Source organism: Acipenser ruthenus, chromosome 6 (genome assembly GCF_902713425.1).
Source record: "Acipenser ruthenus chromosome 6, fAciRut3.2 maternal haplotype, whole genome shotgun sequence".
Taxonomy (NCBI): domain Eukaryota; kingdom Metazoa; phylum Chordata; class Actinopteri; order Acipenseriformes; family Acipenseridae; genus Acipenser; species Acipenser ruthenus.
In genome coordinates, this window is record NC_081194.1 from 7,795,849 (window position 1) to 7,811,493 (window position 15,645).

The 15,645-nt window shown below is 37.3% G+C and overlaps 1 pseudogene; it reads left to right on the forward strand.

Moving 5' to 3' along the window:
- LOC117411276 (tetratricopeptide repeat protein 27-like) overlaps positions 1 to 15,440 on the forward strand; it is a 53,042-nt pseudogene extending 37,602 nt beyond the window's left edge.
- The last annotated feature ends 205 nt before the right edge of the window (positions 15,441 to 15,645 follow it).

The window sequence follows — 15,645 nt, forward strand, 5'->3', positions numbered from 1 at the left end:
ACCTGTTAACAGGTGCAGAAGTCTCATTGAGAGCTACAGAAAACGTTTGCTTGCAGTGATTGCCTCTAAAGGTTGTGCAACAAAATATTAGGTTAGCGGTCCCATCATTTTTGTCCATGCCATTTTCATTTGTTTTCTTATTTACAATATTATGTTGAATAAAAAATCAAAAGCAAAGTCTGATTTCTATTAAATATGGAATAAACAATGGTGGATGCCAATTACTTTTGTCAGTTTCAAGTTATTTCAGAGAAAATTGTGCATTCTTCGTTTTTTGTGGAGGGGTACCAACAAATTTGAGCACGTCTGTATATGTATATGTGTATATATATATATATATATATTGTAAAAGAATCGCCCTCACCGCGGTTCGTTGCCCCTTTAAAACACGAACCAACACACACAGGAATGGATTTTTTAAAGCGCGGTTGCGCAATTTTTAATAAACACAAAAGCAAAATAAACAAAACAAACACCTAGCTCTTCTTTGAGCAATAACTAAAACAAAACAGGATCCTAAACTAAAGACAGGACAGCTAAGCTGTTTACCTGTAACAAAACAACAAACAACACAGTACAGATAAAAAAGGCTTCACTCAACCTTTTTTTCAAATTACGGCTGTACCCACACACCAGCACAGTCGGGCTTCTACACTCTTCAGCAGCCGCGAACAGACTGACTGCTCTCCTTATAAACCCTGCACCTGGCTCTAATTTTCAATCATAGCCAGGTGCAAGTAATGATTAACAATAAAAACAATTAAAACAATTAAACAATTAAACAAAACAAACCCAAAATGTGCCTATGCACATGTTTTCCTGCAGAGGGAATTTAACCCCCTCCCTGCTGTGTTACTATATATATATATATATATATATATATATATATATATATATATATATATATATATATATATATATTTCAAAGCAGTCTATTTTTTAGTTATGCTAGAAAATAGGCTTGTTGAGCGAGTACTGCTCTTTCAGTCCTTTTTGAACGTATTCTAAGGGCCTTGACAGATTCATTTTTGATTGCAGTAAATTTGCAGTGGCTTTGTATATACATTACTAGTCTCAAGCGCATGTCAAATATAATTGGGAAGCTTTTACCATGCGCAGGAAACGGCTAATTGAACAATTTCTTGGCAGGGGTGCCGTTGGTGTCCTGTATTAATGACTGGATGTTACCTCTTAACCTGCGGCTGTCATTTGCAGTGTACTTTCCCCAGCTCCATGCCAGAAGACTATTCCTCAGCGGCCATTTATAGCCGAGTCACTTCTGTCAGCTAATTATACTCTCTGCGTAACTGCTTAGAAAACTACATTCATTTGCTTCACTGTGTGTGTGTGTGTTTGTGTATATATACAGTAACCCATCACTGTGTGTGTGTGTGTGTTTGTGTATATATACAGTAACCCATCACTGTGTGTGTGTGTGTGTTTGTGTATATATACAGTAACCCATCAGTGTGTGTGTGTGTTTGTGTATATATACAGTAACCCATCACTGTGTGTGTGTGTGTGTTTGTGTATATATACAGTAACCCATCACTGTGTGTGTGTGTGTTTGTGTATATATACAGTAACCCATCACTGTGTGTGTGTGTTTGTGTATATATACAGTAACCCATCACTGTGTGTGTGTGTTTGTGTATATATACAGTAACCCATCACTGTGTGTGTGTGTTTGTGTATATATACAGTAACCCATCACTGTGTGTGTGTGTGTTTGTGTATATATACAGTAACCCATCACTGTGAGTGTGTGTGTGTTTGTGTATATATACAGTAACCCATCACTGTGTGTGTGTGTTTGTGTATATATACAGTAACCCATCACTGTGTGTGTGTGTTTGTGTATATATACAGTAACCCATCACTGTGTGTGTGTGTGTTTGTGTATATATACAGTAACCCATCACTGTGTGTGTGTGTTTGTGTATATATACAGTAACCCATCACTGTGTGTGTGTGTTTGTGTATATATACAGTAACCCATCACTGTGTGTGTGTGTTTGTGTATATATACAGTAACCCATCACTGTGAGTGTGTGTGTGTTTGTGTATATATACAGTAACCCATCACTGTGTGTGTGTGTTTGTGTGTATATATACAGTAACCCATCAGTTTGTGTATATATACAGTAACCCATCACTGTGTGTGTGTGTGTTTGTGTATATATACAGTAACCCATCACTGTGTGTGTGTGTTTGTGTATATATACAGTAACCCATCACTGTGTGTGTGTGTTTGTGTATATATACAGTAACCCATCACTGTGTGTGTGTGTTTGTGTATATATACAGTAACCCATCACTGTGAGTGTGTGTGTGTTTGTGTATATATACAGTAACCCATCACTGTGAGTGTGTGTGTGTTTGTGTATATATACAGTAACCCATCACTGTGTGTGTGTGTTTGTGTATATATACAGTAACCCATCACTGTGTGTGTGTGTGTTTGTGTATATATACAGTAACCCATCACTGTGTGTGTGTGTGTTTGTGTATATATACAGTAACCCATCAGTGTGTGTGTGTGTTTGTGTATATATACAGTAACCCATCACTGTGTGTGTGTGTGTTTGTGTATATATACAGTAACCCATCACTGTGTGTGTGTGTTTGTGTATATATACAGTAACCCATCAGTTTGTGTATATATACAGTAACCCATCACTGTGTGTGTGTGTTTGTGTATATATACAGTAACCCATCAGTTTGTGTATATATACAGTAACCCATCACTGTGTGTGTGTGTGTTTGTGTATATATACAGTAACCCATCACTGTGTGTGTGTGTTTGTGTATATACAGTAACCCATCACTGTGTGTGTGTGTTTGTGTATATACAGTAACCCATCACTGTGTTTGTGTATATATACAGTAACCCATCAGTTTGTGTATATATACAGTAACCCATCACTGTGTGTGTGTGTTTGTGTATATATATACAGTAACCCATCACTGTGTGTGTGTGTTTGTGTATATATACAGTAACCCATCACTGTGAGTGTGTGTGTGTTTGTGTATATATACAGTAACCCATCACTGTGTGTGTGTGTTTGTGTATATATACAGTAACCCATCACTGTGTGTGTGTGTGTTTGTGTATATATACAGTAACCCATCACTGTGTGTGTGTGTTTGTGTATATACAGTAACCCATCACTGTGTGTGTGTGTTTGTGTATATACAGTAACCCATCACTGTGTTTGTGTATATATACAGTAACCCATCAGTTTGTGTATATATACAGTAACCCATCACTGTGTGTGTGTGTTTGTGTATATATATACAGTAACCCATCACTGTGTGTGTGTGTTTGTGTATATATACAGTAACCCATCACTGTGAGTGTGTGTGTGTGTTTGTGTATATATACAGTAACCCATCACTGTGTGTGTGTGTTTGTGTATATATACAGTAACCCATCACTGTGTGTGTGTGTTTGTGTATATACAGTAACCCATCACTGTGTGTGTGTGTTTGTGTATATATACAGTAACCCATCAGTTTGTGTATATATACAGTAACCCATCACTGTGTGTGTGTGTTTGTGTATATATACAGTAACCCATCACTGTGTGTGTGTGTGTTTGTGTATATATACAGTAACCCATCACTGTGTGTTTGTGTATATACAGTAACCCATCACTGTGTGTGTGTGTTTGTGTATATACAGTAACCCATCACTGTGTGTGTGTGTTTGTGTATATACAGTAACCCATCACTGTGTGTGTGTGGTTGTGTATATATACAGTAACCCATCAGTTTGTGTATATATACAGTAACCCATCACTGTGTGTGTGTGTTTGTGTATATACAGTAACCCATCACTGTGTGTGTGTGTTTGTGTATATATACAGTAACCCATCACTGTGTGTGTGTGTTTGTGTATATACAGTAACCCATCACTGTGTGTGTGTGTTTGTGTATATATACAGTAACCCATCAGTTTGTGTATATATACAGTAACCCATCACTGTGTGTGTGTGTTTGTGTATATATACAGTAACCCATCAGTTTGTGTATATATACAGTAACCCATCACTGTGTGTGTGTGTTTGTGTATATATACAGTAACCCATCAGTTTGTGTATATATACAGTAACCCATCACTGTGTGTGTGTGTTTGTGTATATACAGTAACCCATCACTGTGTGTGTGTGTTTGTGTATATATACAGTAACCCATCAGTTTGTGTATATATACAGTAACCCATCACTGTGTGTGTGTTTGTGTGTATATATACAGTAACCCATCACTGTCTGTGTATGTGTGTGTGTAATAGTGTGTAGTTATTGTAATTAATGAATGAAGTACCTGACGCTCCTGGGAGAGCCTTCCTGCTGTGTGATTGCCAGCTGTGGAATCTAATCAGCCGGTAGCTGTGTTCCAGTGGGGTGTCCGGTATAAAAAGGTCTCGATTATTTATCTCAGGGCTGCTGCAAAATGGCTACCCTGTCACAAGCATGCATACCCTGTATCTATCTAAATAAGATATAGGTATCTTTCTAATAAGATTTAGGGGGAACTCCCTAATAAAACCTGAATCTTAAAACAATAATTGTTTTATCATAGTAAGTGTTACGGCTATGTATAATGGTATTTAAAACAGGATTCATTTGTCCGATTTTTACATATCCTGCCCTTTCTCTGGTCAGATATGTGTGTATATGTATATATGGACTGCCCTTTGAGCCAGGACGTGATTGGGAGGGAAATACATATTGAAAATGCTGGTGGGAAGCAAAATAGTTGTAAAAACTGCTGCAGAGTCACTTACAATAGGAAGAGTACAGATGGTGTTTTCTCTGTGTGAGGGAGCCTGCCAAGAACGTTCTGGAGATTGGTTTAGGAGACAGTGTGATGATGTAATCACGTTCAGTATTGCCCAATACATGCACTATAGACAGAGCATTCAGTTTCAAAGCTAGATGGCCTCATGAATGGATTGCATGTTGAAATTGAGATACCTTTTGAGTCTCTTTTGAGCTTGGCAGTTTTGCATTGAGAAGTACAACTTAACCTGTTAGTAGCCTTTCTGTATCCCAAACCGGTGCCAGATTTCCCAGTGGAAATCTGTATATCGTGTAAGTCGCACTTCTCTTTTGTTTTGTTAAATGTAAATCAACTTATCTTGGGATGAATTTAAGGTTAAAAGGTTATGTTACTGTCAAAAGGCAATGACTGAGTCCCCTTATTTATCCCCTATATAAAGATTTCTATCATTGTCCCTCAGGCGTTTGTTCAAAACAGGTTTGACAGTATATACGCGGATTGTTTTTTTGGCATGCAGAGGATATCTTGCGGCGGGAGCTGGAGAAGAAAGAGACCCCCACGCTGTACTGTCTGCTGGGGGATGTGCTCAGGGACCACCAATACTATGACGAGGCCTGGGAGCTGTCAAGACACCGCAGCGCCCGCTCCCAGCGCTCCAAGGGGCTCCTGCACCTCCGCAACAAGGAGTTCCAGCAGTGCATCGACTGCTTTGAGCGATCTGTGAAGATTAACACCATGCAGGTACCAACACTACACACAGTGAATACACGCGGGATGTTACGAAAACAATTGGGGTCCCATTTCGGGGGGGGGGGGGGATGGGGGACTTTTTCCTCCTTACAAACTGTCACTTCCATTTAAAAATACCATCTGTTGACACATGCACAGATTATTGGCTCCTCTCTACGTTGAAGATTCCCAGTCATTCATCTCATGTTCACGTAACTCTTTATTGAGTTGGGAGTGTCTGTAACCCTTTGAACCTTGCAAAGGTCAGGTCTGAGATCAATGTAAGAATAAAGACAGGTCAAACGTGACAGGAATCACTGAACTCTTGCATAACCCAGTACCGGCAGAGCCAATAATGGCAGAGCCACTGTTAAGTGTCAAGGGTGAGCTATTTTTAAGAGATCAGGCCAGCCCTTTAAGCAGCAAAATTAACTTCTCAGGTAGTGGCAGAATCGCTTCGGGTCATCTTTCTGCAGCGGGAAGTGGAAAACAAACTGGGTTTGTTAATTTTCTTAGTGACTCATGAAGTGGAAACAGGGCAGTGGGATGCCTGTGGCCGGAGGTCATCCTCTTAAACCTGTTGACGACGACAGCCACTTGATATGACTGTGGAAATTCAATCCTTAGCTGCTGAACAGAGACGTATCAAGTCAGGCAGCAACTTAATGATTAGCCATTTTTCCAATGTCTTTAAATGTCACTTTCTTCTGCTTTTACCTTGACACTCGTCCTGGGCAATGACTGTGGGGGAAACCCATAATAAATACCAGCATCTATAATGAATACTAACCTAAACCCATAATAAATACCAACATCTATAATGAATACTAACCTAAACCCATAATAAATACCAACATCTATAATGAATACTAACCTAAACCCATAATAAATACCAACATCTATAATGAATACTAACCTAAACCCATAATAAATACCAACATCTATAATGAATACTAACCTAAACCCATAATAAATACCAACATCTATAATTAATACAAACCTAAACCCATAATAAATACCAAATCTATAATTAATACAAACCTAAACCCATAATAAATACCAACATCTATAATGAATACTAACCTAAACCCATAATAAATACCAACATCTATAATTAATACAAACCTAAACACATAATAAATACCAGCATCTATATTAATACTAACCTAAACCCATAATAAATACCAACATCTATAATTAATACAAACCTAAACCCATAATAAATACCAATACCTATAATTAAAACAAACCTAAACCCATAATAAATACCAATACCTATAATGAATACTAACCAAAACCCATAATAAATACCAGCATCTATATTAATACAAACCTAAACCCATAATAAATACCAATACCTATAATGAATACTAACCTAAACCCATAATAAATACCAGCATCTATATTAATACAAACCTAAACACATAATAAATACCAACATCTATAATTAATACAAACCTAAACCCATAATAAATACCAATACCTATAATTAAAACAAACCTAAACCCATAATAAATACCAATACCTATAATGAATACTAACCAAAACCCATAATAAATACCAGCATCTATATTAATACAAACCTAAACCCATAATAAATACCAGCATCTATATTAATACAAACCTAAACCCATAATAAATACCAACATCTATAATTAATACCAACCTAAACCCATAGTAAATACCAGCATATGGGGCGCTTAACCCAGAAACAAGGCTCCTGAACTTTTTGCTTGCCTGCAATGGAATTAGTTGGGGTTTTTTTTCTTTTTTTTTTTGCGATTGTTGCTTGTTTTTTTGGCTTCTTGACATAGCTGTTTCTTAAGAGTGAAAGCGCATCAGTTTGAATGAAATGGTCTGCTAGCTTTGAAAGAAAGAAGAAAAAATACCTAAACATTGAATGCAAAAGAGCAAGTAAAACATGTGAACAACTGAGCAACAACAGGCTGACATTGAATCTGGGCACATCTGGAGCAGCTGCAGCTGTCTTTCACTCTAAGGAATGTTTCCGAGACTCTGAAACATAGGGGTCCCTTGAAAAGCTGAGATAAGAGTCTTGTTTGTGGAATTGTGTGGCGGAGTCCAGCTAACCCCTAATTCAGATTCAGCTTGAGGGTCAACCAAACAACATGATGTTATTTGATCCTCTGGGTCCTCCAGACATTCCAGACAAGTGCACTGATCATTGAACACATTCACTTTTAAGCTGTGAAAAAATAAAATGTATACAGCAAGTAATAATTTGATGTTTTTAATTTTTTTTATTGAAGGTGATCTCACTTTTTTTTGTCTCTTTTGCAGCTTGGAGTCTGGTTTTCTTTAGGCTGTGCCTATATGGCTTTGGAAGGCTATGAAGGAGCTGCAAATGCATTCCAGAGATGTGTTGGCCTGGAACCGGATGTATGTAATCACTATGATGTTGTGAGAATGAGTTATCTTGAAGAGATCATGGATGGAAATAAGACTTTTATTGCATAGCAGTTTCACTCATTCCGGGTTTTATTACAAGCTTGATTAGCCACAGTGTAGATAGGTAACAAGCTTATTAAACTTCTAGTAAATCCAGGAATGGCTCAAACTGCTATGCATTACACCCTCTTTCCCACAATGGTGTTTTGCCATATATTCCATTATTGTCCTTTGAAATGATGTAGCGTTACCCTCATGTTCTTTGCTCACCAGTCACAGTGAAAGTTGTCATTTACACACAAAGGGACATAGGAGCTTTTTTATTTATTTATTTAAAAACAACATAACAATGACTATTTACAATCCACTGCAAAATGACTTTCAAAATATCCCAGACCCCTCAATGGTATTAGACATCCACCCAAGCCAGGCAGTCAAGACCGAATCAGAGTTTTGTCAATTCAAGGTTTTATAATTTTGAGAATTATAATGTCCTGCCAAATTTATAACAGCCAACTCTCCGGGTACTAATATTACATTTTCTTATGTTTTTATGTTATATTTTATATGTTCTGATAATATCCTTATGTCAACATTGCAGAATGCCGAGGCTTGGAATAATCTCTCTACAGCATACATCAGTCTAAAACAGAAGTACGAACTATCATTTAGAAATACCTTGAAGGGAGTGTCTTTCAACATAGTGAACCAAAAGATTAATAGGTTTAGTTTTTTTAGATTTTTTTTTTTTTACCATTCCTCACAAACTATTTCTTAGCTTTGCCATGACTATTGCTTCGTTAGCCATGGGTTTTGTCAGCTCTACAAAGCACACAACAAAGGCAGACACTGATGACTGTGTTTGTTTTACCCAATCCCTATAATCCCTTATACACAAAACTTTAAGAGCTAAACAAAGGAATTTAAATGCAATACATATAACAGGAAATTCCATTCTGAATCGGCAAAAATGTCCTGTAAAAGCTTATGTATTTTAACAAGGGATCGACTTTCATATACCAGCTTCCACCCCTACCCTGCAGCAATAATGGAGAGGGACATGCCTTTTCTATCTGGCACCCATGCCACTGTGATACTATTGTAATATTTCAGGAAAGCAAGTGCATTTTGCTTTCCTTTAAGGTCCAAGGAATGTGTATCTTAAACACACACGCACACACACACACGCACACACAGTTCTGTGGGAAGCAGCTAGAGTTCTGTAATAGTGCATCAGGCTTTTACTTTCTACTGTTACAGCACTGAAAAGGCTAATGTAATTAAAAAAAAGTATTTCGAAAATCTATTTTAGGATGACGTTGAAGAAAACACATTTTCCATACACTTCTGTATGAGGGATAGTTCACAGTATTAAAATACCGTATTCCTTTGAATTTAAGACGCAGCCCAAATTTCCCACCCTCAATTTGAGGAAAAAATAAAACATCAAATAAAGATACAACCTCAATTATGCATATAAAAAAACGACGTATGGAAGCAGTTTGCGGCCGTCTGCTGTCACACAGAGCATTACAGTGTTTGTGAACTGTGGTATTGCTTGGCATGTTGAAAAATACAGGGGTCTGATCAGCATTTCCGATCTGTCCAAGCTGGTAGTATTTGTTAGAAATGCTGAAATTGTAAAAGCTTCTCTTTGAATTCCTCAGAAAGCTAATGCTGCTGCTGCTTTAAAAATGGCTGCCTGTATGTCATGGATGATTCAAGATCGGGCAGGAACTTTTTTTTCATTGTTTCTCGGCAGTCAGTCACGTTGCTGTTTGTGTACTTGGGCAGTCGCGTCTTTTGTTGGCGATTTTAATACACACATCACTATACTGAACTCGAATTTAAGACGTGGGCCATTTTGAAATTAAAAAATTGGTTTAAAAACTACGCCTTAAATTCAGAGGAATACGGTACAGTACTATAGTGAACTGTATACAAAAAAAACGCTATGAAATATATATTAAAAAAAATGCTATGGATTTATACTTTAGTGGATTTATCTGTATCATTTACTACATTGGGTGGCTCTTTTGATTGCTAAATGTTTAATTCATTTTGTGACCATCTTCATTAAATTTAATTAACTGCTGTGGAAAGTGAGGGAAATGCAGGTCTGTGATTTGTGTGGCTTTTTACATAAGGAAAAACATGGACAAGGTGAGATGTCGTTGTGCGCATTTGAGCAGTTTATATACTGTGTACATGAAATCCAACTAGAGTGACCACACGGAGTAATCACAGCACTTAGTGTGTCCAAGCCATTGGATGGACAAACTCATTAATAATAGCTTTTAAATAATACAACTTTGTACAATTATGATTGTTTTATTATTATTATAGAACCAAGGATTTCAGAACTCTTCAGTGGCCATTAAATGCAACTACAAGCACTGGCAAGTCTGGGAGAACTACATTGTGACGTGCACAGGTGTTGGGGAGTTTGTTGAAGCCATTAAAGCTTACCACCGGATCGTGGACTTGAAAGACAAATACAAAGATGTTGAGGTAAATATTACACGAAACTCTACAACCCGCTGATGGAATATTATTATTATTATTATTATTATTATTATTATTATTATTATTATTATTATTATTTCATACTGTAGTCCTAATGAAAATTCAAAGCAATTCTAAGTTTTTCTTTTCAACAACAAATGTGTTATTGCTTTAACGCATGAAAATAGATTGCATGAAAACATTATTGCATCTGGTTCTATGCAATGATTTGTAGTGATTGGCCACATATATGTGTCTTACATTTCATTACAAGAAAATAAAAAATAAAACACTTTCTTACAGGTTTTTTTTGTTTTTTTTTATTCTTTACGCCGCTTCAAAATGACAATTTTAAGAATGCTTTGCAAGCCATGTTTGTTTTAATGGAACTAGTTTTTTGCACTCTGAGATATAAGGTGGACAAGCCCCTTCGGTTTAAAGCCTAAACCGCACTGAATCGCTGAGGGTTTGGGGATCAGGGATAGGCTTCGGGCACACTCCTAGTTCATTCATGAATCCATTAGATGACATTCACCTGGAAGATGCATTTGTTTAAAATTCAACAAGTTCAGCACATCATTGCTGGAACTATTTTAATAACACATTTCAGTAATCTTGTTGTTGATACTGCTATAGTAAATGCACATGTTTTAAACTGTATGAAAATTGGGCTCGATTTTGGAGAGAATGAGCTGGAAACATGTAGTTGAGTTCAAATTAATAGCAACACAGTTAGTTACCTTGGAAGTGTGCCGCTGCTTGTCAGTCTCTTCTTTTCTTTCTTTCTTTTTTTTTTGTTGCTTGAAACATTCCTTTGTGTTTTGGCGAGAACAAAACAGACTGTTCATCAAAAAGAATTCAAACAAAAAAAGCACAAAAGGTGAAGAGGCCCTCATTTTTTTATTGCGGTAATTGGAATCCCAAACTGTGTGTCTTGCGATACTAGATGTGTTTTCCTTTGTTTTTTAAGAAAGTAATTTTTTTTAATGGATTTCACCTTTAGCATTACTTTAAACCTTCCATTTTTGGGCAGTCTGCACTATCTTGTGATTTATTTGTAAAGAGAGGTGAACAAGCACAGTTGCATACCTCCCTAATGCTGAAGGATGCCAACCCCTGTAGTCAAGCAATAGTCAAGCCATATTTATGAAGCACCCGAGGATATCTCATCCTTTCCATTTTGCTGCCATATTCTTATCAACTTGTTCCTAATAACTTACTTGAAGCTGTTTTTCCAAGACGGTCAGTTGGTACGTTTTATCCTTGCTGGGAATGCATATCCCCAGGGACAGGAGGTGTTTGTAGGTATGCACAATATACACTATCTCTACATTTATCTAGAGAACTGTGTGATGAAGCTCGGTTGAAGACAGGACATTCTTTAACTCAAGTAATGAAATGCCAGTCAGTTTACTTACGTGTGTAACGCTTACTGTACGTTTTTACTAATATCTGACGAACTTGGATACAACATTCGTTACCACAAGTTATTGAGAGTTTTGGTCTTTATTTTTTTTTAATTGCCCCAGGATTTTCAATGGTGCCTGCTGGGAGCAATTCCTTACCTCTTCATATTGACACCTGCATGGAGGAGGGACTGACAAAGGTGCAAGTTTAACAGTAGCGTCTGATCCTGGTATTACAAAGTTTTGAACTACATTTAATGTTAATAAACCAATATTTTTTGCATAGTGAAAAACATAAATTGCATTTAGTTTGTTCTGTTAAAAAAAAAATTAAAACATAATGACTATTTTAGATATATCCAGAACACTGAACACAAGGTTCATTATCAAGATGTAGTAGATTTGTATTAGTGTGTTGAAAACAGGAGAGAGATGCTATTCACATTACATTATGCCCCTGTGAATGCATTGTTTTTTTGTTCTCAAAAACACCTCCAGTTCATTTTTTATACTTGTGTAAAAAAAAAAAAAAGGTAGCTTTGGTAAGGGCAGCAGTGTGGGGTAGTGGTTAGGGCTCTGGACTCTTGACCGGAGGGTCGTGGGTTCAATCCCAGGTGGGGGACACTGCTGCTGTACCCTTGAGCAAGGTACTTTACCTAGATTGCTCCAGTAAAAACCCAACTGTATAAATGGGTAATTGTATGTAAAAATAATGTGATATCTGTATAATGTGTATAGTGTGATATCTTGTAACAATTGTAAGTCGCCCTGGATAAGGGCATCTACTAAGAAATAAATAATAATAACACAGGTCTGAAGTCTTTTGGTTCAAGTCAAGAAGCTTGAGTTCAGAAATTGTACTTCCATAAACCTTTTATAAAGGTCTGTGTAACGTGAGGGCTTCAGACCTGTGCCTGCAGCAACATTTCCTGAAGACAATTAAAAGTACAGCAGACACCTGTGTTTCAAGCTGTTTGCTAACTGCTGTTTCCTTACTAGACCAGGGCTTCAAAGGGGCCATATTCAGTGTATTTCTGGAAAATTTCTGTCCAGCACATCCACACACCACGTGAGATCTTTAGGCTACTCTCTTAACTTGAGCTCTACCAGCTGTTTTTTTTTTTTTTCATTAGGCTTTTTCGTGTTTTGATTGCTATTACTGTAGTCTTAGGGTCATACTGCGGAGCTTCACAAATTGAACCTTAATGGGAAAAAATGTAGGGGCATTCTATATATTTATTTTAAGCAGATAAACTTGGCTAAAATATAGTTACTGTTTTATATTTGAAAGAATTCCCATTGACTTGTGACCTGACAGTATGACTAAAATTGCGGGTCAGGGAGGCAAAAATCAACAGGGCCTCTTTTCTCCTGTCACCTGCAGGAACGGTATCGTCTGCTGTGACTCTTTTGGGTGTAGAGGAGTTGGTTTGGTGATGGGATCGGAGGATGCTCACTGACCTTCAGTTCTCCTGAGTTGCAGTTGTAGCAGTGAGGGAACAAAACTAGACATTCTAAATAGGCGGTGTAGTAATTGAGCACTCTCTAACTAAAAACGAAGCAGATAAAATAGGGAATATGTATATAGTAGAGAAACGTAGAATTCAAAACATTGTGTTGCTGCGGCCTGGTTCCAAAAGCAGTTGCGGTTTAAGAATAGGGCAATCCATATGATCCTGCAGAGATGGCATTCTCGCTCACATACGCAGTAATGTACTGGATGTATTCTGCAGATACTGAAGATCCTGGTGCGGGCTGTGGTGGAAGGGCTTGAGGATTGCAGAAGGGGGCAGGCCTCCGCAATGAAGGGGAAGCTCGAGGAGCTGTTTGGCCGAGTGACCTCCAAAGCCACCAGCGATGGGGAGATCTGGAGGCAGTATGCAAAACTTTATGAAGATGGAAAGAATGAAAAACATGAAGATAATGAAAAAGTCAGTGAATGTTACAAGAGATTCTTTGTATTCTTTATAAGCATCGTTGAGGAGAATGTTAAGACTTTTGGATAATGTAGAATTGCTAACCAGCGTTTATATGCAAGTAGTTTTTATTGTGGCATTTTAGTCCCATACTTAAAATGGGGCTGTCCAGCTATGTCTGTACTTTGGTGCTGTCACACCAGATGATCTGTTTTAACACCTTTTCTCTTTTTTGTTTCCCAGGCGCTGCAGTTCTTGGCTAAAGCTCACCACTGTGAAATGCAGGCCAGTGGATGGGAGAAAAATATCGAATCCTTCAAACAAGTAATGAAGGGAGCGATTAGAACTAGCACATGGTATAGTACATGTGATTCTTGTCACTTATTGGACTATTTTGAAAATGCATAAAGTGACATAGTGTTCATTATTTGTATTAATGTTTATTTTTTTATGATATGAGGTGTTTTATCAAATTTGTTTTTTTCAATGTAAACCACGTACTAATTAAACATTTCAACACCCCTGAGTGTTTCTGCAGCCTTAAGCATCCATGCAGCAGTATTAACTTAATATACAGTTGCACAATGAACCTCGTTCAGATTATAGGACACACACACAACCCTGCTGCGTATTACATGCATGGGCTCTCTTGAAGGTGTTTTTCGAGAACATTTTTGTCCTTCAAAGACTGAAATTGTGGATGACCTTAATGTTTAATAATGAGGCCAGTCTAGTTAATGTGTCGGAACTGAAAATGAGTTTTTTAGCAGACAGAACTTGATCCAGTGCAGTGAATGTAAATTAAAAAAAGAACGAAAACTCGCTGTTAGAAATTAGTAGATTCAATTTCACTGTGGAGTCACCGTCTGCTTTCGCGGTTATCTTTCCAACTAAAAAGGCCAGGTACCCAATATTGCAAGTATCGTACTAATTAATTATACCATCCTTGCCTTTCAGTGTCGATTAGCTGCAGCAAAAGCAAATCTAACCCCCAGGAAGCAGTGCAGATGCTTTCATTGGCTCGTCTCAACCTGCGCAGTTTATCGTCTAAAGCAAAGGGAACCCAGCCTGTCGGAGCCACACTGACATTGATGCAGTAGCTCTGTCTTTATACAGTACTGTGCACCACAGTGCCATTACAAATGGGATTAACTGCCTCATAGTGTCTGAGACGACAAAACAAATAGATATAGTTTCTTAGTGGAAGAGCATTTCATAGTGTGCTTTTAACCCAAATGCATACAACAACTATAGAACAGTTCCTCCTTCATTTCAATTATTGAATTGGGCAAATTGGCAGAGATTATGGTCTCACGTGGTGTTAGCTCTTTTTTTGTTTTTTGATGAAGGTATGTTCATTTATTTTTGTTGCATTCTTGCAGGGTAACATTTAGTTTTTGTTTTGACATACAGTTTCTAATAACTTCTTCTTTGAACATCATGTTTGTTTGTTTTTTTGTTTTTTTTGTTTTTTTATCCCTCACTGGTACTTGTTGATGTTTTTGTATTGTTATTTGTAATTTGTTAATTAATTTCCCTTAGCAGATGTACACAGATGTAGCCACTGGGGAGATTCTGAGTGACCTAGCCGACGATGTCAGGACCCTGGACAACTTGGTAACAGAAATTCAGGAGATTACTTCCCAGTTAAGGAACCAGTGATGGAGGGAAATAACTAATCTCCTACAACAACAAAAAAACATGTGCCTGAGGATTACATTAACTGAACAAAACCATGTCATTTTTATATAATTATATGTTGTAAGCCATCTGTGAATTAAATACCCTTTTGCTTAACCGCTGTGCTTGGCTGCTGTTGTATTATTGTAAAACTATTCATTTATTTTTTGAATGCCCTTATACTGTTATACACAAAGTATACAGTTACTTCTCCC